Source organism: Lonchura striata, chromosome 5 (assembly GCF_050655825.1).
Source record: "Lonchura striata isolate lonStrDom1 chromosome 5, ASM5065582v1, whole genome shotgun sequence".
Lineage (NCBI taxonomy): Eukaryota > Metazoa > Chordata > Aves > Passeriformes > Estrildidae > Lonchura > Lonchura striata.
This window is the reverse complement of record NC_140707.1, coordinates 73397265-73416325: the sequence shown is the minus strand read 5'-3', so window position 1 is coordinate 73416325 and position 19061 is coordinate 73397265. Positions and strand designations below refer to the sequence as shown.

The 19061-nt window shown below is 51.8% G+C and overlaps 1 long non-coding RNA gene across 1 annotated transcript; it reads right to left on the bottom strand.

The window, feature by feature from the left end:
* Window positions 1–328: 328 nt before the first annotated feature.
* Window positions 329–18482, bottom strand: LOC146767452 (uncharacterized). The gene is made up of 2 exons (XR_014955875.1): window positions 18163–18482; window positions 329–1883 (listed from the first exon to the last, which is right to left on the bottom strand). It is a non-coding gene; the product is annotated as an uncharacterized LOC146767452 (long non-coding RNA).
* Between the last annotated feature and the right edge of the window lie 579 nt (window positions 18483–19061).

Sequence of the window (19061 nt, the reverse complement as noted above, 5' to 3'; positions counted from 1 at the left end):
ATTCATCCCAGCCAGGAATTCCCAGTTCCCAATCTCCCACCCATCCCTGCCCTCTGGCAGTGGGAGCCATTCCCTGGGTCCTGTCCCTCCATCCCTTGTCCCCAGTCCCTCTCCAGCTCTCCTGGAGCCCCTCCAGGCCTTGCTCAGATTGAAGACACCATGAGGATTAGATGAAGGAGTTATTCCGGACAGAGTTTCTTATTTTAAATAGAATGCATGCATAACCATGAAGTATGTATGAATATGCAACAGTGTTTGGTTTTTAGGGGTGATTCCTTTGTTCACAAAACATGCTTGTCGTGGCTTAAGTGCCTGAGAGCATTCGATGTCAGTAATTATTTTCTTTTTATTGTCTTGTAATTTTCTAAACTTTTATTACTCTATTTGTATTACTATTTTATAACCATTTTATTATTACTAAACTTTTAAAATTTTAAAAACCAAGTGATTGGCGTTTTTCACACATAGGATACTCCCACCCACAGGGGTGTGTGCCTTTGTGTCTGTCCCAGCTCCTCACCGCACCTCACAGGAAGATATTTGGCTTATAAAATGTTCTGGAAATTCACAGCAAACCACAAAATCCAGTTTACAAATGGCTTACACAGGTCAGGACTGAAATGGAGCCTTTGTCCCATTGGAGCAAGTGAAGGTTTTCTCCTTCTTTTGAAATTTAATTGTGATAAAAACCCAGTGCCGTGGCAGCCTGGTAGGCAGTGCTTGCTGCAGCAGCTCTTCCCTTGGTGTAACTGGTTTTCCTTTATCCCGAGGCACTGGGATCTCCAAAGGATTCCCCCGAGGCAGAGCCTTGCCTGGCAGATGTGGCAGGGGGGGACCTGGGGGAGTGGTGGCAGTGCTGGAAGGGCTTGGAGGCTTTCCCCAGCCCAAATGGCTCTGTGATTCCACGGCAAACCTGGATTCCATTCCCAGGGGGATCCTCCCACAGCTAAAATTGCTGCCTCAGCCCCCCTCGTGCTGTGCCCACCCGCAGCCCTGGGGTGAGGGGACAGTCTGGTGGCACAACCCAGGCACTGCTCGGACAATTGAAGGGGGAGCAAGTTCTCTCCATGGTGTCCTGTCAAAGGATGGGGCTTTCCAAATGTCACACCACCGTGGTGGTGCCATTTCTGTCCAAACTTCACATCACCGTGGTGGTACCACTGCTTTCCAAATTTCACATCACTGTGGTGGTGCCATTTCTGTCCAAATGTCACATCACCACAGTGGTGCCACTTCTGTCCAAATGTCACATCATGATGGTGGTGCCACTCCTGTCCAAACTTCACATCATGGTGGTGGTGCCACTTCTGTTCAAACTTCACATCACCATGGCTGTGCCACTGCTTTCCAAATGTCACATCACCATGGTGGTGCCACTGCTTTCCAAATGTCACATCATGGTGGTGGTGCCACTCCTGTCCAAGTTTCACATCATCGTGGTGCTGCCACTCCTTTCCAAATGTCTCTCCTCTTCCCACATTGAGCTCGATGGTCTGTGCATGCTGCAAAGCATCCACCCAGCAGCTGTGGTGGCTTTTAGAGCCTGAGCTGCTGCCAAGGCTCCCAGCTCCCAGCAAATGCCTTCCCTCTCAGCTGCTCAGCTCCCAGCTGCCAGGAGCCACCGTTTGCATCTGTCAGGGCCATCTCGTTTCCCTAAACCCAAGCCCATCGCCATTTGGGAGCAGCACAGCCAGCAATAAACAGTCTGGGGGAGGCTGCAGTCCAAAAAACCCCTCCAGTCCCTCTGCACTGCGAGCTGTGGGGACCAGCAAAGGCTGTCCTGGGAGCGGGAGGATGCTGGGATGCTGCGGGGCAGGTCCTGAGGGATGGGGGCGTGTGGCAGGCACATTTCTCTCCCTCTCAGGATTCTTCATAGAGGAGCACTGAGAGAAATGAAAGAGAAAACAATTTCTATTCCTGCTCCTTGTTTTCCCATGTGGAATGTGTTTGGAGAATTGTTTCCCTGGGGTGATTGCTTGGTTGGATTCTGGTGAGGATTGTTTGAGCCTGGTGGCCAATCCAGCCCACCTGGGGCTGGGCTCTGGAGAGGGGCACGAGTTGTGTTAGAGAAAGCAGTGTGTAGTTTTAGTATCCTCCTTTTATATAGTATATTAATGTATTTTAGCATAGTTATAATAAAGAAATCATTCAGCCGTTTGAATTGAGTCAGACATCGGCATTTCTTCCCACTGGGTTCACCTGCATTAACAATGGGGTGTTCTAGGGGTGCCCTTTGCTGTGCCCCACATGCACTGAGCACAGCAGGGAAGGGGATGGGCATTGCCCAGGGGTACAGGAGCCTGGGACAAGGGCCTGGAATGCCAGGACAAAGGGAATGGCTTCAAGCTGAAGGAGGTAGATTTAAATTAGGTTTTAGGGAGGAATTCCTGGCTGGGATGGTGGTGATGCCCTGGCACAGCTACCCAGAGCAGCTGGGGCTGCCCCTGGATCCCTGGCAGTGCCCAAGGCCAAGCTGGACAGGGCTTGGAGCAGGCTGGGACAGTGGGAGGTGTCCCTGCCATGGCAGGGGTGGCTCTGGGTGGGATTTAAGGTCCTTTGTGTCCCCAGTACTCCTGGGATTCCATGTCACTCTCCTGCCTTCACCTTCTCTTCCTACAACCCTCAGTCATCTCCAATTTTTCTGTCCCAATCCAGACAAAAACCTGATTATGACTGGTCCACACTTAAATGGATCTGGGCTGCCCCACCTGCAGAGTGAAAACGTGGCTGCACTTTGATGTACCTACTGTAAATAGAAATAATCTAAAAGTTCTTGAGCACTGGCAGTTCCTGTGTGGAGCCCGGGAGGCTTTATCTCCAGAAACGTCCCATTCCAGTATGAACACACAAACCTGGGGATCCCAAATGTTTTTTTTAATACAACAGAAAGAACTGATAGGGAAATGTGAGCATCCTCCCTTTCCTTGGCTCTATCATCTCATTTTGTGCAAAAAAAAAAAAAGTTTGCTAAACAAAATATCAGTGGAATTCTCACCAAGGAAAAGAAAGATGGGTTGTGAAGGGTTGTGCTGGGTCAAGGCACAGCTCCAACAGGTCACAGACAGGTCCAGCTCACCGTGAGCTGGACCTCAGCCTGAGCTCCTGGGCCAGCTGCCCCAGCTCAGTGCTGCTCCCTCTCATCTCCCAGAGCCCTTCCAGGCTGCCTTGAGCTTCCCTCTGCGAGGTTTCCCAGCAAGGAGCGGGGTTTACCTGTGTGAGGACAGGGATTAACCCAGGCTTTCCTGCTCAGTCCCAAAATCCCCCCTTGGGCAGGGAGGGTGGCACCTGGTGTGACCCCGGGCAAACAGCAGATACCTACTGGGCTCACACTGGGAAAATCCCCTCAAAATTCCAGTTTTCTCTCTCTTTGCCCATTTTTTCCAGCAAATCTGTTTGTCCCAGGCTCAGCTTCCAGAGGCACACTGAGCATCATTCCCTTTCCTTAGGAAAGTGCCTGCAGGGTGGCAACACCTGCTGTGCCAGCTGCTTGGGATCATCAGGTGGCACAAAAGCCAAGGCAGCCATGTAGAGGCACCCCCCACACAAGGCCCGAGTTTCCTCAGAATAATCATGGCCAGATCCAGCCTCCAGCACGAGGAAATCTCCTTCCTCGCTGGGATGTTTGAGAGACTGTACTCAAAAGCAGTAAGGTACAAAAGACTGAGCTGAGTCCAGGCTGTGCAGGGACTCCCACATCTCTGTTTGCCCTGGGACACTGCAGGACAGAATTCATGGAATAGAGCAGAATCCCAGGATCCCTGGGGCTGGAAAAGCCCTCCCAGCCCATCCAGCCCCAGCTGTGCCCGATGCCCAGCCCAGAACTCTGAGTGCAACCTCCAGGAGACACCTCCAGGGATGGGCATCCCAAACCTCCCTGGGCAGTGCCAATCCCTGAGCCCTCTTTCCATGGGGAAATTCCTGCTGTGCCCACCCTGAGCCTGCCCTGGCCCAGCGTGAGGCTGTCTCCTCTTGTCCTGCTGAAATTTGGGAAGTGATGGATGAGTGCCCACTGCTGAGTCCAGGTTCCTGAGCTGGAGATGCAGCCAGGGATGTGCCCAGCCCCGCTGCACTGGCACTGAGAGAGGAACACCTTGTTCTTCCTTCAGCTCTGACCAAAAAACATCACAGGATCCAGAAGGGTTTGGGCTGGAAGGGACCTTAAAGCCCATTTTGTTCCTCTCCTCCCCTGGGCAGCGACTCCTCCCACTATCCCCGCTCCAATCAGGGCAATTAATTGTCCTTGTAAAACATCATCAGATCTCTAAGTGGGTTTTGAAGAGAAATATTATCACACGTCTGTATTTGATGTATCTGACATATTTAGAACAAACAAAGGTCAGGTCTGAGAGCCCAGACAGAGAGATTTCATTTCTCATTATCCTCGATGCTTTGATGACCCTGAGGAATTCTCAGGTTGAACAGCACACAGGGGAACGTGCTTCGGGCAGGTTCACATCTCAAAGCCATTAGCCGGGAATTGAGGCGTCATGAGGAGAAAACACCCAGCAAAAATGCATTTGTGGGCGCTGCAGCAGCCACGTCGTTAGCGAGCCGTGTTCTCCTTCAGCCCCGGGAGCTGACAGCAGCCTGCCAAAGCAGGGAGAGACAGCGGAGAGAGAGCCGGGATCAGCGGAATGGGAGCGGCTGGGCAGGGAGAGATGGAACTGCGGGACAGGGCACAGAGACACTGAACTGCGGGACAGGGCACAGAGACACTGAACTGTGGGGACAAACGGGGGACAGGGCACAGAGACACTGAACTGAGGGACAGGGCACAGAGACACTGAACTGTGGGACAGGGCACAGAAACATCGAAATGTGGGACAGGGCACAGAGACACTGAACTGTGGGGACAAACGGGGGACAGGGCACAGAGACATTGAACTGTGGGACAGGGCACAGAGACACTGAACTGAGGGACAGGGCACAGAGACACTGAACTGTGGGGACAAACGGGGGACAGGGCACAGAGACATTGAACTGTGGGGACAAACGGGGGACAGGGCACAGAGACACTGAACTGAGGGACAGGGCACAGAGACATTGAACTGTGGGACAGGGCATGGGAGACATCGAACTGCGGGACAGGGCACAGAGACATCGAACTGTGGGACAGGGCACAGAGACACTGAACTGAGGGACAGGGCACAGAGACACTGAACTGTGGGGACAAACGGGGGACAGGGCACAGAGACATTGAACTGTGGGGACAAACGGGGGACAGGGCACAGAGACACTGAACTGAGGGACAGCAGTGTGCAAACACGGATACAGGGCACAGAGACACTGAACTGTGGGGACAGAGCGTGGGAGACATCCAACTGCGGGACAGAGCGTACAAATGGGACACAGCACTGTGACAGCCACCACGGGTGACACGAGTGTGCAAACGGGACACGGGGCTGGGACAGCCACAATGGGGTGATGTGGGCAGAGGCACAGGTGGGCCCAGGGACAGCCAGGCTGGGCTGTGTCACAGCCCAGGGACAGCCAGGCTGGGCTGTGTCACAGCCCAGGGGACAGGCTGGGACAGCCAGGCTGGGCTGTGTCACAGTCCAGGGGACAGGCTGGGACAGCCAGGCTGGGCTGTGTCACAGTTCAGGGACAGCCAGGCTGGGCTGTGTCACAGCCCCAGGGACAGCCAGGCTGGGCTGTGTCACAGCTCAGGGACAGCCAGGCTGGGCTGTGTCACAGCTCAGGGGACAGGCTGGGCTGTGTCACAGCTCAGGGACAGCCAGGCTGGGCTGTGTCACAGCCCAGGGACAGCCAGGCTGGGCTGTGTCACAGCCCAGGGACAGCCAGGCTGGGCTGTGTCACAGCCCCAGGGGACAGCCAGGCTGGGCTGTGTCACAGCCCAGGGACAGCCAGGCTGGGCTGTGTCACAGTTCAGGGGACAGCCAGGCTGGGCTGTGTCACAGCTCAGGGACAGCCAGGCTGGGCTGTGTCACAGCCCCAGGGACAGCCAGGCTGGGCTGTGTCACAGCCCAGGGGACAGGCTGGCACTGCTGGTCCTGCAGGTGCAGTTTGGATGTGAGGCAGCCGTGCAGCACAGAGTGAGAGCTCCTCCACCCTGCAGTGGCCATCCCCTGACAGGTGATCCTGTACTCAGCCCCAAAACCCCCCTGAGCCCCGGCCCCAAACCTTCACCTCTGCAGGGTGAGCACACAAACCTGACCTGATGAATTCACACCTGCAGAGCAGCACAGTGCATCAGCTGCCATCACACTTTGTGACAGAGCTGATTTTTCCTAGAATTGCAATGAGTTGTGGGAAAAAAAAAATGTGATAAAGAGCTTTTCAACACTGAATTGAGTGAAGGAAATGGCTCGAGAGGGCGGGCAAGCCTGGCACAGGTGCCCAGAGCAGCTGGGGCTGCCCCTGGATCCCTGGCAGTGCCCAAGGCCAGGCTGGACACTGGGGCTGGAGCAGCCTGGGACAGTGGGAGGTGTCCCTGCCCATCGAGGGGTGGCACTGGGTGGGGTTTGAGGTCCCTTCCAAGCCAGACTATTCTGGGATTCAGTGATTGTAAGTAAAAACTGGGAGAGGGAGTTTCAGTAACAGCAAGGCTGCAGCAGGTCATGGTCCTACACACAAATTTAGGAGACCTTTGGAAACTCTTCTCACCCCAGGGGAGCATTTGATTTCTTTTTGGGGCTGCACAACAACCTCACATGAACCTTTACACCAATTACTGAACTTTTCTTGCCATCCTTATTTAAATGATACAATTATCTCCCAATTTGCTGCCTACTTAGCTGGTTGTGTTATTTCAGTTATTATTCTCATCATATCTCTTCCCCTCTTTTTCTTTTCTCTTATTTTTCCAGCTCACGATTGCTTCCACTGTACTCTCTGATTACTGCTGTATTTAATCTTTTTCTGTAACAAGCCAAAAAAACCCCACACGCTGCAGTGCAGCTCCAGCAGGAGCAGCAGCCCTGCTCCCCGTTACCCTGGGCATCCTTTGCCCTGGCTGGCACTGCCCTGTGCCTCCCCTGCCCTCCCCAGCTCCCGTCCCAGCCTGCCCGAGCCCCTCTCCTCTCCGAGTCCTGCAGGGTTCGTTCTCCTGCCCGGTTCCACTCCCTGGGCCGTGGAGAGCCCCTCTTGCTGCTCCTGCTGGAGGTGAGAGGCCTCTTCTCCTCTCCCACGGTTTTACCTCCGCAGCCACAGAGGAAAACAAACCAGCACGGAGAGAGCTGGAGGGGTGGGAGCAGGAGAGGGAGGAATTCTGGACTGGAGGAGCTCAGGAGACAAAGGGTGAGCCCGGCTGCCTGTCCCTGTGTGCAAACAGGGAATGTTTGTCAGCAGGACATCTGCAAATCAGGGAATTATTTAGGCTGGAAAAGGCCTCCAAGTCCCTTGAGTCCAACCTTTCCCCCAGCATTGCCAAGCACCACATCCAAAGGGATTTGAATCCCTCCAGGGATGGGACCCCACTGCCCAGTGCCACATCCACTGGGATTTGAATCCCCGAGGGATGGGACCCCACTGTCAAGTGCCACATCCAAAGGGATTTGAATCCCTCCAGGGATGGGGACCCCACTGCCCAGTGCCACATCCACAGGGATTTAAATCCCTCCAGGGATGGGGACCCCACTGCCCAGTGCCATATCCACTGGGATTTGAATCCCTCCAGGGATGGGACCCCACTGCCCAGTGCCACATCCACAGGGATTTGAATCCCTTCAGGGATGGGGACACCATTGCTGAGTGACAAATCCACAGGGATTTGAATCCCTTCAGGGATGGGGACACCATTTCTGAGTGACAAATCCACAGGGATTTGAATCCCTCCAGGGATGGGGACACCATTGCTGAGTGACAAATCCACAGGGATTTGAATCCCTTCAGGGATGGGGACACCACCCCTTCCCTGGGCAGCTGTGCCAGGGCTGGGCAGCTGAGGGGGGACTCACAGGGAATGTATCTTGTTCACCTCAGCTTCAAACTAACCCTTCCCTCCCATTTCCAACAGGGAATTCAGTGGGAAGGGGATTTCAGGGGTGGCTCTGGGGCGGGGAGTGCCCTGTGCCCGTGCTGGGGGAAGGTCTGGGGCCATGGGCAGTGCCAGGGCATGGTGAGGCTCTCTGGGGGCTCTGCCCACTCCTCCTGCCCAAATCTGCTCCTGATGAAGTCTTCAAGTGTGAAGTCATGCGAGGGGAGCAAGCAGAGCCCCCAGAGAGCCTCGCCATGCCCTGGCACTGCCCATGGCCAGGAGCACCTTCCCCCAGCACGGGCACAGGGCACTGCTGCTCCAGAGTGCCCAGAGCCACCCCTGTGCTGCTGGGGCACGGCTGGACTTGGGGATCCAGGGGATCTCCTCCATCCTGCAGGATTCCCAGCTCTGGGGCTCCAGGGGATCTCCTCCATCCTGCAGGATTCCCAGCTCTGGGGCTCCAGGGGATCTCCTCCATCCTGCAGGATTCCCAGCTCTGGGGCTCCAGGGGATCTCCTCCATCCTGCAGGATTCCCAGCTCTGGGGCTCCTGCTCAGCACCTGCTGCAGCTCCCGATGCTGCCCTGGCACAGCACCAGCGGCTGCCAGGGCAGGGCTGGGGGCACAGGGCTCTGCCAAGGGCACGGAGCAGGGAGGGAGCAGCCCTGCAGCTCTTTCCCTCCCCTGTGTGCAAAATCCAGCATTTTACACCATGTTTGTAGCAAGAGAGCAGGAAATGTTTTGTTTCAACACCGCCTGGATGAGTCCCCAGTGCCTGGGCTTTGTGCCCCTCCAGCAGGAGGGCTCAGGGAGCATTCCACAGTCACAGAACCACAGAACCAGCTGGGACCTCAGATCCCACCTATCCCACCCCTGCCATGGCAGGGACACCTCCACTGTCCCAGGCTGCTCCAGCCCCAGTGTCCAGCCTGGCCTTGGGCACTGCCAGGGATCCAGGGGCAGCCCCAGCTGCTCTGGCAATTCCAGCCCAGCCAGGAATTCCCAATCCCCAACCTGCCATCCAAACCTACTCTCCGTTATTAACTCATTCCATGAGAGTGGAATTCAGGATAAAATCTCTGTGTAAGGCAGATGAAGAAACATTCCTGCCCTTTCCAAGTGTTCCTTTCTTCTGCACACCACCAGCAGGGGCTTTGAAGTCTTCTCCTGTGGGCTTTGCTGTCTGCTGCTCTGCAGAGCCCAGGGCAGAGAAAAGCTCTCCTGCTTTGCAGCAGGGTGCAGGGCTGGGGGAGGGAAGGTTAAACGCCTCTGACAATAGCAAGGATTCCCAAATAATATCCCTTCACGCTTGGCTAGAGTGAGACTCCAGTCACGGAGTCATGGCTCCTGCACATAATGATGTAACTGTAATTGCTTCTCTCCACAAAGGTATTAAATTAAATCCACCAAATGTCAAGGTCCTTTGCATTTAAGTACAATTCAGCAGGGGTTTAGTGGCTATTACTTGCAGCCCTTTAAATGCTTTAAACGGGCTGATGTCAGTTATTTGTCCAACTTGGGCTCTGAAGCTGCCAAGACAACAAAACACTTCAGGGAGTGCCTGGGGCTCATTTCCTGGCATTCGGACACCCCTGCAGGGCTGTCCCTGCCTTCCCCGCCGTGTGCCCTCGATGAAGGGCACGGGCTGGCAGTAAATGCCAGCTCGGTGCCCTGCTGGTGCCCCTGAGCCTTCCCAGGCTGCTGGGAGGCATCCGGGCTGCAGCTCCGGGTGGAACTCCCCGGCAGGGACAGGATGGGACCAGCGTGGCCCAAACGCAGCCCGGGGCTGCAGGGGGGTCACACTGCTGGGAGGGGTACCCCGAGACCGCCCAGGGGAGCCCCAGCTCGTGGCTTTGCTGCGATTTCACTGAGCTCGGCCACGGCTGAGATGTTGCTTTTCTGCCATTTCGGGTCACTGCCAGCAGTGCAGCAGCTGAGGGATGTAAAATTTGGAATAGACCGGGTTTTTAAGCCCAGAGTTATTAGGTCTGTAAATAAACTGGGAATAAAACCTTCTTTTTTCATGATTGAAACTCCTGCAAAATTAGCAGATGGCTCCAGTGGCCCCGTGCACGTCTGGGTGCAGATGGCAAAGCCCTCTGCAGTCTTTCATTAGAGCTGAGCTTTTCCAGGGCATGGAGGGACAGGAGCCAGGGAATGGCTCCCACTGCCAGGGGGCAGGGATGGGTGGGAGACTGGGAATTGGGAATTCCTGGCTGGGCTGGGATTGCCAGAGCAGCTGGGGCTGCACCTCCAGGGATTCCCAGAGCTCGTTCCCTTCCCTTCTGATTCCCAGGGCTCGTTCCCTTCCCCTCCATTTCCATTCCCAAGGTTTCCCTGCCAGAAGTGGATGTTTCCCAGGAAAGCTTCCTGCTGCGCCTGGGGGACAGCGGGGTCAGGGAAGAGCCTCCTTCCTGCCGCTGGGATCTCAGGAAATGAAGATTTGTAGAAAGCACTGAGCTAATTAAGAAGATCGGGTATTGGATTATTAAAAACCTGTGGTGTTCAAGGGCTTCACCTCTGGGAGGTTCCTCCCCTCCTCCTTCTGCCAGAGTTCACTGCCCGGGCAACTGCAGAAGGAGGCTTGGGACTCCGTAATTGTTCCTATTTAATTTAAAATTATGATATTTTCTATAGAATAGACAATTATATTTACTATTATATTTGTAGATGCTTGTCAATATATTCATATTTTATATTTGTTATATAACATACACGTGTGAATAAGCATATATGTAAATATATAAAACTAAATAAACAACCAAATAAATCAGTTTCTCCCGGCTCAGCTGGCAGGTGCCAGGTGGATGCCACTTGCCACAGCCACCAGCTGCTCGTTCTTGCTGGTTTGCTCAGCTCTGCTTCCCCTGTTCATGTGGCCGTGGCACAGCAGTGGCTGGAGCAAGGCAAAGTGGTTTGGTGGTGCCCCAGCCAGTGAATCGTGGGGTGGCTGGGGCTGGAAATCACTGGGAACCACAAGACAGATGATGGACTTTGGTTAGCAGAAGAGATTTGCTAATCAGGATGCCTTGGCAAGAGCAAACAGCTTTGAAGATTGCAAGAAGATTAAACCAAGCTGACTTAAAGGAAAAGAAAATTACATCAAGGCTTCTGCAAGAGATACTGTAAAATGCACAAGTTTGTTTATGTGATGATTATGTGATGATTAACCCAACCATTGCAGTAGAATATGAGTACCCTTCCTAAAATAGGATTTAACCATAGTAGCCCACAATAAATCTGGATTCTTCTGACCATATCGGGGTGTCCCCACCTCTCTCATCATGGCTGATAGGAAATGACCTCAAATCCCATCCAGAGCCACCCCTACCCTGGCCAGGGACACCTCCCCCATCCCAGGCTGCTCCCAGGACAGAGACAGGGCTGGGATCAGCGGTTCCAGGCTCCAGCTCCTGGAATTTGCCTCCTCTCTGTGTGTGCTCTCACTGCTGAGCTGGAAAGTGATTTCTCTTATTTTTTTTTTTTTTTAATTTCCTATTTTATTAAAAATTAATGAATCCAGATGCAGCACTTTTCATTCCTGAGGACAGCAGTGGCAGCATCTCCTTCCCAGCACTCCGTGGCTGCCCCTGACGAAGCTGCAGGTCCTGTGCAACATAAACTCTTCTGATTGCACTCAGCACTGCCACAGATGGGCCCCAGTGCCCCTGCCTGGCTCTGCTTCCAGGGAATTCCCTGCTCCTGCTGCCAGGCAGGCCTGGAGGGTGGCAGGGCAGGGCCAGGAGAGCCCCTGGGAGCAGAGAGGGAACCTGGAAAGGCTCCTGGAATGCTCGGGTTGGAAGGGACCTTCAAGGCAGTGAAGGGACATTAAGGCTTATTTGGTTCCACACCCTTTGCTTTTAAACATTTAAGCAGCCCCATTTCACTTGAGCTTTTTTTAATGCATTATTTGATGGGTTTATTTCTATTCAGTCTTTTCACCAGCTTAAAAATTCCACGCTCCTTTGCCAAGACCTTGAGAGATCATTACCTTTGACTCAGAAAACCTTTCCAAAACCCTTTTCTTGGCACAGGATACAAAAGATCTCATGGAGCTCTGCAGCAAGGCAGGGGCTGCCCTTTGAAGCACCTGGCTATTTCTGGTCAACACAAAGTTCAACGCAAGCAACCCCAGGAAGCCTTTTTAAGAAGTTTACAAAGAAACGTGAATTTCCTGAAGCCTGCTAGGAAATGTGAGCCCCTGCCCAGCCTGAGGGGGAAGAGCTGTGATTCTTAAAATCCTGCTGGCCTGGGATTGAGGGTCAGAGCTGTTCCTCCCTTTGATGCCTTCACACTCTGCCTGTGCAGGGCTTGAAGTGATTTCTGAAAAGGCAAAGTCCTAAAGCACAGGTCACCTGTGCCAGGGCCTCCCCACCTTCTCAGGGAACAGTTCCCAATTCCCAATCTCCCACCCATCCCTGCCCCCTGGCACTGGGAGCCATTCCCTGGGTCCTGTCCCAGCCAGGAATTCCCAATTCCCAATCTCCCACCCATCCCTGCCCTCTGGCAGTGGGAGCCATTCCCTGGGTCCTGTCCCTCCATCCCTTGTCCCCAGTCCCTCTCCAGCTCTCCTGGAGCCCCTCCAGGCCCTGCCAGGGGCTCTGAGCTCTCCTGGAGCTTCTCCTCTTCAGCGGAGCATTCCATGAAAAAAAACATTTAAAGATTAAGTCAAAAACATAAATATACTTATTAGCACTATTTTGTTAATCAATAACCCCTTAAAAAAAATTAAAACATCTTGTGACAGTCTGAACGATAATATAACAATACAAACCAAATTCACCCTTCCTATCTATATAAATAAATAAATAAATAAAAACCAACATCATCACAACCAATCCCAAAATCCCTTCTCAAATCCCTTCCCAAATTCCCCACAAATAAATTACCCCACCCCTGGGCACTGACATCCCCATGGATGATGGAGTCCAAGTGCTGGCCCTGCAGGGGGACGGTACCAGGTGTGAGTGGTGCCCCTCTGATATTCACTAATCACTGTTATTCTGATGTAAATTAATTAATGAAGGGTTATTACTCATTTTCTCCAGGACTCTGTGCATGTCCTCCTTTCACTTTGAGGGAGTTAAGTACCTCAACGTGCTTATCTTCCCAAATGAAGAACTTTCTGTATTTGCTCAGCACTGCAAAGAGCAAATGGGGCAGAAAAACATCTGAAATCAGAACCTGATGGGATTTTTGTCAAACCTAAAAAACCAGCAAGTTTTATGAAGAGAGCATTCAATGGGAGGTGAATAGAAGGGAGGAAGGGAGGAAGGGAGGAAGGGAGGAAGGGAGGAAGGGAGGAAGGGAGGAAGGGAGGAAGGGAAGAAGGGAGGAAGGAAGGAAGGGAGGAAGGAAGGAAGGAAGGAAGGAAGGAAGGAAGGAAGGAAGGAAGGAAGGAAGGAAGGAAGGAAGGAAGGAAGGAAGGAAGGAAGGAAGGAAGGAAGGAAGGAAGGAAGGAAGGAAGGAAGGAAGGAAGGAAGGAATCAAAGCAGGTGATTCCCCCTCCATCCGTGCCTGCTGAGCTTCAGCCCAGGACCTGGACCCCCAAAATTCCATCTGGGAAATCCCGAGGGGCCCATGCAGACAGAGCCCACCCAGCTCTGCTCCTCCCAGACCCACAGCACCCAAAGCACTCAGATATTCCTTACAATATCCCCAGATATTCCTTAAAATATCCCCAGATAATCCTTAAAAAGCCCCCTGGTCTGCTCCTGGTGTGGGAGGTGCTGATGGGAAGCCCCAGACTGCAGGAAGAGTCTCTCAATCTAAGTATAAAATACAGGGAAATTTGAAACACGTTAGACTTAATATATTCATATATAATCTATATAATACAGGCATATAATATATATTTTTATATTATATATATTTATATATTAAACATATATATAAAATAATACATCCTGTGCCCCTGTGCTGAGAAAAATTCCCTCCAATGAAAATCTCTGGAATCTATGTGGGTTTTTTTCTGTGTCATTAAATTTTGGAGTGATAAAAGGACAAAAATCCGCCCTGTCTCACTTTCCCCTTTTTCCTGTGTCCTACAGCCAAGTCCCCAATCGCAAACCCCATCATTCCCCCCAGGCCGGTGCTTTGCACATGCAAACTCCCTCAGAATAGCAAATTAACATTGGCTTTGCAAGAAGTGAGATGTAAAACCTGATGCAAGGGGAAAACAAAGATAAAGGACACCCTGGGCTGGTTGGCAGTGAGAGTTCCATCATGAAATAATCCCGTGAGAAACATCCCAAATTTCCTTCAGTAAAAGACTGAAACTTTCCTTCTCCAGTTAGCAGAAAATCCCACCACAAACAAGACAGGATTTTATATTCTTGATTTTGCTGCCAGCCTAAAAACAAAAACAAAAAAAACCCCAAAGGTGGATTAAATATACCTACCCCAAGGAACAGGGATTTTATTTTAAGCCTCTCTCTACCATCAAGAAGAAAAAAATGTCTCTTTCCAGATAATTACTAATTAATAAAGTTATATTTATTACATGCAATTAAAAATATAACCTCGGGGCACGAGCAACAATAGAGATATTCAGGCTGAGAGTTACTTATCAAAATTATTTTCATTGCTATTTTTCCCAAGCACTCTGTGGATGAAAATTCATTTCTGGAAGCTACAGTATCCTATTTCATTAAAATAGTGTTTTCTAATTAAATTAATTTAACAAAGGCAAAAAAGGATGTTGGGATGCTCCACATCTGAGAAAAAAGCTAATTGAACCGAATCAGCTCCTCTGCAATGGAAGCAGCGCTGATCTAATCTCATTAAAAAAGGAATAGGCCCTACTTCATTATTTTATTTATAATATAATTACCAAGACAATTGCGTGGTTGGTGCTTCCCAAGGACTTGGTCCCTGACCCCAAAGTCCCCTCAGTGCCCCAAAGTCCCTGGGGCACCGATGTTACTTTGGGGTTTGGGGCACTGAGGGGACTTTGGGGCACTGAGGGGATTTTGGGGCACTGAGGGGATTTTGGGCATTGAGGGGATTTTGGGGTCTGGGACACTGAGGGGATTTTGGGGTGCTGAAGGGGATTGGGGCACTGAGAGGATTATGGGCACTGAGGGGATTTTGGGCACCGAGGGGATTTTGGGGCACCGAGGGGATTTTGGGGCACTGAGGGGATTTTGGGGAATTGATGGGATTTTGGGGCACTGAGGGCATTTTGGGACACTGAGGGGATTTTGGGGAATTGAGGGGATTTTTGGGCACTGAGGGGATTTTGGGCACTGATGGGATTTTGGGGCACTGATGGGATTTTGGGGCACTGAGGGGATTTTGGGACACTGAGGGGATTTTGGGACCTGCAGGTGGCAAAGGGCAGGGGGGCCGGAAGGGACAGCTCAGCCCCCAGCTGGGCACATACAAATCTCTGATTTAGTGGTAAAGGTCATTAGCAAACCTAATTAAACAGCCCCAGTGCCAGAGTGAGGGGCTGAGGGCGCTTGCAAGGGAATTGAACAAGGAACTCATCCCGATAGCAAAAGGGCTTTAAAATCATGGGGATTTGGGGTTTAGAAGGAAAATTAAGCTTAGTAGGCCCTGGGAAAATACCCTGGGAAAGAATTGGCCTTGTGCTTGCTAGAACTGCATCTGTGTAACCAGTATATGATAAATGATATAATTGTTAGGTGTGATGATTGTTTAGTAATTAAATATAATTACTGTTTAATCATAAGAATAATCATGAGAAACTGTGGTCAGGGGCCTAAGAAAGCTCACGAGAAACTCATGCTTGAATAAAGTCAATGTATACAATAGAACAATAAAAGTTTAATAATTAATATGTAAGTTATGTAAGGATAGAATATAAAATACGTTCAGCTCAAAAGCCGTGTTGGGGTCAGATTTGGGTCTGTACCCAATTCCCAGAGCTCTCAATAAAAGCACCTGCAGATAATCATATCCTGTGATTCTGGGTGCTCCTGAGCGCTGACAATGCCACCCTGCCATGGCAGGGACAGCTCCCACTGCCCCAGGTGTCCCACCCCAGTGTCCAGCTGGCCCTGGGAAATCCAGGGATCCGGGGCAGCCACGGCTGCTCTGGGAACTCCAGCCCAGGACTCCCTGCCCTGGCAGTGCTGCAGGATTTGGGGCTCTGTGGTGTCCCCACACGGTGACACCCCTGTGCTGGGGAGGGTCCCCAAGGCCATGGGGTCACCCAGGGAGCTCAGCAAACTGGAGCTGGTGGGGTTTTCCTCACATCTGAAACAAATAGTTAGTCTGAAGGAGGAGAGCATTCCGTGGGAGATGAATATGGTGGCATCGTCAGGAAGAAACTCAGCCTGAAGGCAGGAACAGGGCTTGCTGTGAGAGGAAAAGAACAAAATTCCTTTCTTCCCTTTTATTTTTAATACGTTTGTCACCTCAAACCCCACGAGAGCCATTGTCGACGGCAATCCAAAATCAAAACTGGACTTTTTGTCTTAAAAGCCATCGTCTCATTAAAATAGGAATTAATTCAGGGAAGTTTATGGCTGGGCTCAAGCTGAAGCTCCTTCTGGCTCCATTATTGACTGATGTGCTGCATGTGGAGCCACAGGACTGAGGGGCTGAGCTCCGTGCAATAAATATTGAAGGCTATTTAAATGGAAAAGGGAATCACAGTTTCACTGCTTTGTGTTATATAAGCAAGGTCTGAAATGAAATTACTGCTCCTGGAGATGAAAGAAGTTAAAATCTGCTCGTGTTTTTTACCCTTAGGTTTAAAAGGCAAATAAATATGTAAACAAATAAATCAAGAATATTAAATCTCATCTAATCGGCTTTATCTTCTTATTCTGCAGCTGAAATAGTTGGGAACACGAATCTTTCCCATGGAAAGTTTTCTTCTTGGATAACAGTCAGAACCTGAATTAAATCAGTGCTAACAAAGCCAGCTTTCTTTTTAAAATCTGGATTATGAACAATAATATCCTAAATGTCCCTTAGTGTGACACCAAACTCTAATTTCCCCATTTTCTGCAAAAGCCCTCCCTGGAAAGTAACCAAAATGTGGCTGTGGCTGTGTCTGTGCACTTTGTACCAGCACGGGGGACAATTTCAGCCTTTTTTGCAGCCCCACGCTGGGAACTCCCTGAGGGCTCCCAAGGCAGGGGAAACCCTCCTGGAGCAGTTCTGTGTCAGGAAAAGCAGATGCACAGGACTTTTTCTGTCTTCAGCTTCTGTTTATTGTTATCTTATCAAGACTTCAGACCCTGCGTGCAGGAAAACAGCACAAAAATGGCCAACAACCTCTTGTTGCAAGGCCTTTTAAGCCTAATCAAAAACTAAGCTACCCAATTAAGAAGTGACACCTAAATTATTTCCCTTCTAATCCAATAACTGACCCCTCAGGGCCTGCAATGCGGATTTTTCTGCCCAATTACAAGATACCACCACACCCTGTACCCTCCATCTTGTACCCATCTACAGTGTGCTAAAAATCCTAAAACCTAAATTTCTCACCCATGTGACATACTAAACCACTCTCTACAATCTCCACAATTTATTTCACACTTTTGTGGTCTCTAGTTTACTTTGAAGCTTTGGAGGCTTTGGGTCGAGGTCAGTGTTTTCCTGGGAGTCAGAGCACCCCGGGGCAGACAGGGAGATATTCCCCTTGCCCTGGCTCCCACAAGCACGTACTGTAATTTGGTTATTGTGCTGTAAAAGGGGTTTAAAGGGGTAGTTGTCGGAAATACGGTACTCTACATAGCACAATACGCCTGAGTGAAGTACACCGCACCCCAGCGAAACGAGCCAGCCTGGACAGAACTGTCCCGGGCCGATCAAGTGCCTTAAACCTTCATGCAGATGGAGTATCCAAAGAGAAACCGATCCAAACGGGCAAAACAACAGGATAAAAAGGGACACCAGACCCACGGAACCCGTGCTGCTGCCCCTGGAGCATCGGGCCAGCGCTGCTCAGCAGAGGCGGCACCAGCGCCGCAGCATCCGCGCCGGGAGCGCTCCTGCTCAGCCCGGGGCCCTCGCTTCAGGCCCGGATTTTTATTATGATAAATGCTGAAATCACTTCTAGTACCGGGAGTGCGGGCCCGTATTGAACACTGGGACCTGGGGATCCTCTGATGCAGCGGGGGCGGCAGCCCGACCTTCCCCCCGGTTCCCCAAATCTCGGGATGTGCTTCAGGAGGGCTGGACCAGCGCAGCCTTTAGGCTGGGACTAACGCAGCGCCTTCCATCGCTCCGAGCTTTCGTGTCCCCTACCTGCAAATTCCGACATCAGTATTCCCGAGGGCGCTCTCCCCCTCCGCTGAGCCCCGAGCAAGGGGAAGCGAGGTGATTAGCGCCGGGCTAATTGCGCCAGCCCAGCCTGCGCAGCACAGAGCGGCCGCAGCTCTGCCATTCCCTCTGTCCCTCCGGGGCAGCGACCTGCGGCTGTAAAACCAGCCCCAAAATCGGCCACTGCAGCTGTTTCCTCCTCCTCAGCGCCTGAAGCGCCCCTCAACTCGCTCTCCCTTTGTGTTCTGCTTCCAAACCCCTTCCCAGCCTCCAGCAGCGCCGGGATTTGCTGCTCCAGCCTCCTCCCGGTTCTGAGCTCCTCTCCCCAGCCACGCCAGAAACCTGAGAGCCCCGAGGAGCTGCTCTGGTGGGACGTGTCCTGCTCATGGCAGGGCTTGGAACGGGATGGGATCTCAGGCCGCTTCCAGTCTGCGATTCCATGGAAACCCCACCCACTCTGTCCCGACTGCGTCCCCCCGGAGATGGATCTCACTCGTCTCCTTTCTCTGCAGGAATCAAACACGTTCCGCTGCTTGAGGCTATTCCTCCCTCGCCCTTCCCAACCAGCCCAGCTCTGGTTTGTACCTGCAGATGCTCCTCTCGACAAGCCCAGGAAATGGGGGATGTAAAAGGCTGGTGCCTTAAACAAGCGGGAATTCAGGAATTCATGGCATGCTCACCCAGCCCAAAAGGTCTCTGTGAAAATCCTAGACACACCACCCCCCCCTACTCATCCCAAAATCCCAGACAAACCTATCCCAAAATCACAGACACCCCTGTCCCAAAATCATAGACATCCCTGTCCCAAAATCCCAGACACCCCTGTCCAAAAATTCCAGACACCCCTGTCCCAAAATTCCAGACATACCTGTCCCAAAATCCCA